Below are 7,721 nucleotides of genomic sequence, written 5' to 3' on the forward strand. Positions count from 1 at the left end.
ACTTCCCTGTAGTTACTTACAATCACCACAATAAAAACAACTAGTGCATTTTAAAAAACTTTTTAGTTCTAGCTTTAAAATACGAAAAACTGATCACAGCAGATACAAAATAAAATGATAAACTTTATTTTTGGGTCATTTACAAAATTCCTGAGGGAAACTGCACATCAGTGTTTTTTAAAGCTGCATCTAACCTTGCAAAAATTAGCTGTCACTGCATACAGATGCTCTCCATAGTCAAACTGTCATGCAAAACAAAAGGGAATGGGCAGAATGAATATCACAGCATTTATTTCCACAGACTGTGGCCTAAGACAAATACGTCTCTCTCCTGTGCCTCTATGGATAATATGTTTAAGTTATAATACAAATCCACATACAGACTATAGAATGATGTTAAAGTGGAAAAAAAAATTCAAAATTTCAGCACAGATGACTGAGCATTTAGCATCCTATTTATGAATTTATTTCACCTTGTTGGTTGCATCTGGTGAAAATGTCATAACTCAAATGCAAATCGATTTTCTCTACTCAAGTGCTGGAAACAGAATTGCAGTTGTCAGACAGGTATAACCCAACAAACCTGATCGATATTTCTTAGTGGAGAGCATCGCATACCATGGTCCATGTGCCATTTTTAATGTTTCACCATACGCAGAGAGATGGATGATGTACAAATTAAAAACAAATTTTAAAATTTCCCTATCTAACATTTCCCAAGATGTCAAACATATACTGGAGCTCTCAAACAGCATTTTCCTCTAATCTCCTATGCACATTCAGTTAAAGACTTTTGCCCTGCTAGATATTTCTTGTCTTTACAGTAGTTTGAATCTTGATGAAAATAAAGTCATGACTGAAATTGTCATGACCTTTGTTTTTTTTTTTGAACAAGCTGCTTTTCTCTGCCTGTTAATTGTATCACAACACTGGCACAGCTCAGCTGTCACTGTCACACGCAGTGATTGGCTGCGCGTTACGGCGTAGATAAATGCAGGTAATCTGGCAAATAGCAGGAAACAGCTCGGTGTCAGTCAGATCAAACAGCTGTAGATCCACTCTTGATTCTTATTTGATTTGAAAATAATCACGACCTCAGTTTACCCAAGTGTGAAAAACTGGAGGTGTACTGTGAGCGTGAGAGCTTAGAGTCCACTCTGACGGTTTGACTAAAACATGACAAAGTACTTAACAGTGTTACTTATCCAGACATTCAGCTATCTTTCTACTCAGAATGTCAGAGTGAATCTCGGTGTACACAAAGCTTCACAGCAGGGTGAACATGTATGTTTTTGCCAGAGCACGGAGCGGGCTAATCAGGATTACAAAGGGAAGAAAAATAGTTTGTGTTGATCAACATAACCTGCTGCCAATAGTTCCGTTAATTATTTTACATTTTCTCTGAAGTGCACAAAAATTGTACAAACAATGGCAGATAACAGACACTATTTAGGCAGAAAGAGACTACTATGGTAATTCAAATTTTGATTCCAGATAAGTAATGATGATATGAGAAATCACATTTCTGTTAATCCCTTTCTTTGGAGAACTAGAGGAACACAGTTGCAAAACATTCACTAAGACACACACATCATTTAGCCATAAAACACTGCAAACTGGTGAAAAACATCGGAAGATTTAATGCACCCCAGGCACTCAGACCAAGAGTTTAATCTGCCTTTAAGATAAGCCACGGACATGTTACGGTTTCAGTGATTTCTAAGAGAGTTTAAGGCAGTTTGTTTTTCCTCATTTCAATCTAAAAGCATGTATCAATGGTCAGATGACCCCCTCTGTCAGCACATGACCAAGATGCTCCCCCGCCATACCCCATTATCAGGAGTCTCTGTGCTTTTTACTTCAAAACAAATAAAATCAGTCACTTTCATTTACCCATTACTTCTTACAGAATTCACTGTGATGCGGCAGGACCGTAATGGACTCAAGCCAATACTTTCAGTTCAGTTCAGTCAGCTGTGTTCAAGAAGCTGTGCTCGAGTGGTGAAGCTTGTGCCAGAGCCTCCTCACAACAGCGCATTCTCAACTGAATTATACGACATCCCGTGTCACACGCAATATGCTCGCCCCAGTGTTTGCAGAGGAGCAGCAGTTTAGAAGCCATGTGTAAAATGGCGTAATGCACAGATTCCTCAGTGCACACATGAAAATACAACATTATAGTAGCAGCATCACTTAACAGCTTGCCGCTTCATAATGACTGTGCTTACTGGCTGACTTGTTCTCTGTTAGGGGCAGTGACATAACTAAGCTTGACAATGATAAGACTCGCTGCTCGTGTTTCATAATGTTAACTATGTTTTTTTGGACTGCTGGTCTGACAAAAGGAGCAATTTTCAAAAGACATCAGGTTAAACTGTGAACTTCCAGTGGACTTCTGTTTTTATTTTTGAAATTTAAGCAATTGAAAAAAATTATCAAAGGAGCATTTACAAATGAAAATGAAGTGGCATAATGTCAATTATATATTTCTGCAATTAAAGTTGAACATTCAGGCCAATGTTGCCTGAAGGCAGGGCAGATGGGCGTACATGGACTTGTTTGTTTTACTTGGACTCGTTATGTTTTCCTGAAATATGTCCATCCTCGCCACCGCTGTTTTCAGGCTTCTGATTATTCTGTGGACAAACTGCACTGGCTACGTTGCAGTGCACAATCGCAAACTCATGAGTCATTTGATTCGTCATGTCCCAAAGCCAGGGTCGAAACCCACTGACTACATAAGCTAAGCAAAAATACAAACTACAGCCATACAGCTTCGATGCACATGACAGCTGAATTTCATTCACTAGATGAAACAATAACCTCAGCAGAGTGTATGTGGCTGTCACGCAGATAAGGAACAGGAAAAACTATGGAAAAATTCAAAGCCTCACAAAGGGCAAACAGTTTGTCAAAGGCCAGTATAAGGTTAACTTGCCAAACTGGTTGAAAGAAAAGACACTTATGTCTTTGCAATGTTTTACCGGCGAGATGCTACTCATGTTTTAAAAGTTATAACAATTACAAATAACTGCAACCATCAAAACTTTATCTACAAATTTAGGAGTGGCCATCTCTATGCGAATGTGATCTCTCACTGCTGCTTCATGTTGACGCAGATGGTGTTGCCAGTCACATCTTTTCGCCTGCCAGCCAAGGAGCTTAACCAGGAGGGTGAAACACAGGCATGAGGTTCATACAACTACAACAAGCTGCCTAAATCTCCCAGGGCACATGAGGTATGAGCATCTCTAACAAGTGATGTGTACAGCCTGTTACTGTTACATTTTTCAGCATGCAAAGAAATGGCAAAAGGAGGCAAAGCATTAAACGAGTTAAAGTTGATGGACTGCTGCAGACGACAAGTGCTTAATGCGTCAACACTGAATTCCCAACACATCAGGGTGTGAACACCAACTTTTACTGCGCTGTTCCTCTTGTAGGGTTGGAGGCAAATACCATGAGACAATATGTATGTCAGCCCTCACTGTATCACAACGTATATCAACTCTGACACAAAACTACATAAGAAGAGAGTATTTTATCAGTACTGTTTACTCCTGTCCTGTCGTACTAGAAAAAATGATGTCCCAGGGTGGTAAATCAATCTTCAATTAATCATTAACATCCCAATCTGTAACTTAGTGACTGAAGATGTGTAAAACTTACCCCATACAGAAAATGGAAACAGAAGAAGAGCACCTTTAAGCACCTTTAGGCATCAGGCCACGATAAACTCCAATAAATACAGCTGTCAGTGGCTTTTCTTGGTAACAATATACTTATAAATAATCAGTTTTTTTTACTCTAACTCCACTCCAGACAACACTAATGAAATGTGAATGTGAATTATTATGAATTGTGGCATCACAGCTCAGTGGAAAAAATGCAGTGACCTGTGTTCAGGTGTTATGCATTTTATTTGACTAAAACAACAAACATGGTAAATGACAATACTGAATTATCGCCATACCCCAAAAAACTGACTGAAGCTGACTTCACAGGGTCAGCTTCACCGTCCTGCTGCTCTTTCCATCTGTTACTTGTCTCAAAGTGAAACCAGTTAGTGGCTGCAAATTATAAGTACTGTTTTCACATTTAAACTTTTTTAGCTGTTTTGTTAACATGACAGAAAGGATACAAGGACAGAGTTTTAAAAAAAACCCAAGTGATATTCAGCCAAAATTTCTCATGTGCCAAAAAACGCAAAAAGCAGTTAACCACTCAACAAGCAGCCTCCCCCACGTACATAGTAACGGAAAGAAACGCAGGCCACAAGAGAACATATTGTTGAAGAAAATGACTTACTTCAATCTCCATTTCATATGTTTCACCTTTTATTCTAAGTACAAAGCACAAACATTGGCTATTGTCCCGCTTGAGATAGTGCCACAAGGCAGAAATATTTCATTAGATAAACACTTGGAAGAGGAAGCTTGGCAAGACGCCGCTCCCCAAAAATTTCAGTCAAGGCTTTCACTGTGTGCAGCCAGCCAGCAGTCTCCTCTAAGTGCAGGCATTTCAGTGCGGAGCATCTTGTTCCCCAAGAGGCCTTGCCTCACGGTTTTCGTCAGAAACCAACCCCAGATAAAGACCACAAGGTTCTTTTTTTGTTTTCCCATCATTGCTAGGATAAACCATCCACCTCCACAATTTTACCCCACTGAGCCGGCTGCCTTTTAGGACTCATTAAAGTGTAGCGTGTTTAGTTATTGGTACTCTCAGATCCCAAAGCCTTCTCACAGGAGGGAGAAAAGCCTCCGCACGCAGTGTTACTATGAAGAGAATACAGTGATTCCCAGTTCAAATATAGCAAACACTTCTGACTGCACACACACACTAAAGTTATCTGCACTGTCACTATGACAATATGCAAAAAACATAAGGGACATTCAAAACCAAAAACTAATAAAGCTTAGGCATTACTTTACATGTAGTCCACTCAGATACTTCAACACATGCTATACTTTTGCGACTTCGCCATGTGTTACCCTTCAACCTCTGAAGCTGGTGGTACTGGCTCTGTTTTAGCAGCTCACTGATTGTGCTAATTAATTACACGGAAAAGTGACTGAGTGGGAGTTTGGAAGCAGCATTTCACAGCTGATCAAACTCGTGACTGAAGTGCAGCTGTAAATCAACTGATATGTAACCAATCGCAACCTGACAACATTTCATACCTGTACCACAGCACGGTCATGTTTTCACCATTTTCTGAAGTTTTACAGACTAAATGATGAACAAAATGAACATAAAAAAACATTCACTATATGAACCCATAATGAAATGAATTCTTAGTTGCAGCCCTAATCCTGTTCACATGTATAACTCTAACATATGCACTGCTACCTGAGAACAGAAGTTTATGACAAATGTAGCCTATGCCCAAGAATACCAAAGTTCATTTAGCTCAAAGTTAAATAAATTAAAATGATGTATTTAAGTCACTACTGCCACTTGAGGATACTTAGACTGCCATTTTAATTTCAATTAACGACAGCATGAGTTAAGGCCATCATGCAAATCTACATCTCCTTTTTTGTAAGATGTGAGATTAATAAAGAAGGGAAGCGACAAAGTTATATACATTTAACTCTGTTAACACTGACATACAATAGGAATCCACAAATATCAGCCTACACATTGTGATTTAAATTTTTTTTGTCCTTTCTAGTGTGGGCACACTAATTCACACATTTAAAGCTTTGCTAGTAATACTGCACAAACACTAAACTGTACAGGCCATTTCTGAAACACCTTTCATGGGATCAAAACAGAAAATAGGCATACTGTAAATATTGTCTCGGCTGATGAGCGGAAAGGCAGAAGAACAAAAAGTTTTAAGATTCTGACATACATAATGGAGGGGGGGGGGGGGAAAGCCAATCTACAGATCTGAATAACTGTAGAACTTCTTTCACTTGAACTGAAGCCAAAAGTGACATCAGCATGTACTTTTGTGACACTGAGCACTTAAAAGTGAGGAGGCACGAATCTCTGCTCCTAGCTCCTCAGAGGATTAAATTGACCAAGTGTGCGTGACAAGCTGCAGAGTGAAGAACTCCAGAGTGCACACACTGACATGCACGGCCTTGTCCTTGAAAACTAAAAGCCCACAAGTAACAGTTCAAAATATCACAGCTGAAAACATAGATGTGACTAGTCTACCCACACACACACACACTGAAGTGAACAAAAGCAAACTCTACAGCATGCAATGCTGTAAAAAAAAAAAAAAATCACCTGTACCTTGATGAGAAAAATAAGGTTACAGCCCCGTGGTGCAAAAACTGTAGAGCTAACTAATGGTTATATTTTTGGATGCATGCAACCATGGACGCTGAACTGCTTTCTCTCTCTGTTTAAAAAAAAAAAAATTATATATACCTCACCTGGTAAATCTCAAATACACACTTTTTAAGCTTTAAAGATTTAACTACATTGAATCTAATTGCATCTGATTCTGTTAAATTGTTTCAACCATTTTAATTTTCCTGAAAGCAAGGGAACACTGCTGCACATCTTATATACTACACCTCATGCTGGCAGGACGCCTCCCATCTCTTAGAGGATATGTTGCTCAGCAGTCCACACCTCAAAACTTTGCTCAGTGATTTACTGCATCCTTTGGGCTACCATTCCTAAAGGCCAGCCAGCTTTCTTTGTAGTCTAAAATTTAAAGATTAGCAAAAATTTATCAACACAGATGTATAAAGCTTGTCCTGAAGGTGCTGAGCTACACTGGGTAGGGCTGAGAGCTGGGTAGTGCCAGCCAGAGCATGTCAGAATAATACTGTAAAGTGACGCAATTCTGAGACATAATTGGCAGTCTGCCTCCAAACTACAAGCGCACAATTTCTCACCAGCACTTTTGGAAAAAGGAATAATCCAGCAATGTTGGTAGAAAAACCAGTTCGACCTTTACAAAATTCTGTTGGGTAATTTATATTGCTCAAGAGACTGCAACACATGTTCATCAATACTGACTTGACTTTTGACCAGAGGCATTTTTCATTCTTTCTGGCTTGGTGCTGTTAGAGAACCAATGGAAAAATATAGCAACAAGTCACTGGTTGTGGAAAGGTATATCCTTCATACTCGCTGCTCCGATATCACAGTTTTCTTTTTTTTTTTCTTCCATTAGAACAAATCAGTCTGTTATGATCAAATTAATTACCAAGACTATTAGTTATGGATAAGTATCAACTCAGGGGTTCCTCTGATTATTATTTAATGCCAAGTAGTCAGATGTACTGATTCTGACAATTTACTCCTGATGAAACTCAGAGTAACAGCAGCAAAGAACAGATTGAGAGTGAAATCTTTAACATAATACATAATTGTTAAGATACTGCCATTATATAAAAAGGTCCACAGGCTATATTAAAAAACAAACAAAAAAAAAGAATGACAGTGTGATGCTAAAGCTAAGCTCAATATTAGATAATTATTAGACACTGAGGCCAGTGCTCCAGAACAAAAGGCTGACAGTATGACGCTAAACCTAAGCTTAATATTAGATACTAAGGCCAATGCTTCAGAATTACCTGACATAACAGCTGGAAATGCAAGACAAAGCAAAGATATACAAACAACATACTTGCCAAGTCAGAGTCTCTAAAACTAAAAAGAAAGTGACACGTATAGTTCATTTAGCACCATTTTTTTTTTTTTATCACTGAGGTTGTGATGTTTCAGTGTCTGAAGTGACATTACAATAC

Source organism: Toxotes jaculatrix, chromosome 23 (assembly GCF_017976425.1).
Source record: "Toxotes jaculatrix isolate fToxJac2 chromosome 23, fToxJac2.pri, whole genome shotgun sequence".
Taxonomy (NCBI): Eukaryota; Metazoa; Chordata; class Actinopteri; family Toxotidae; genus Toxotes; species Toxotes jaculatrix.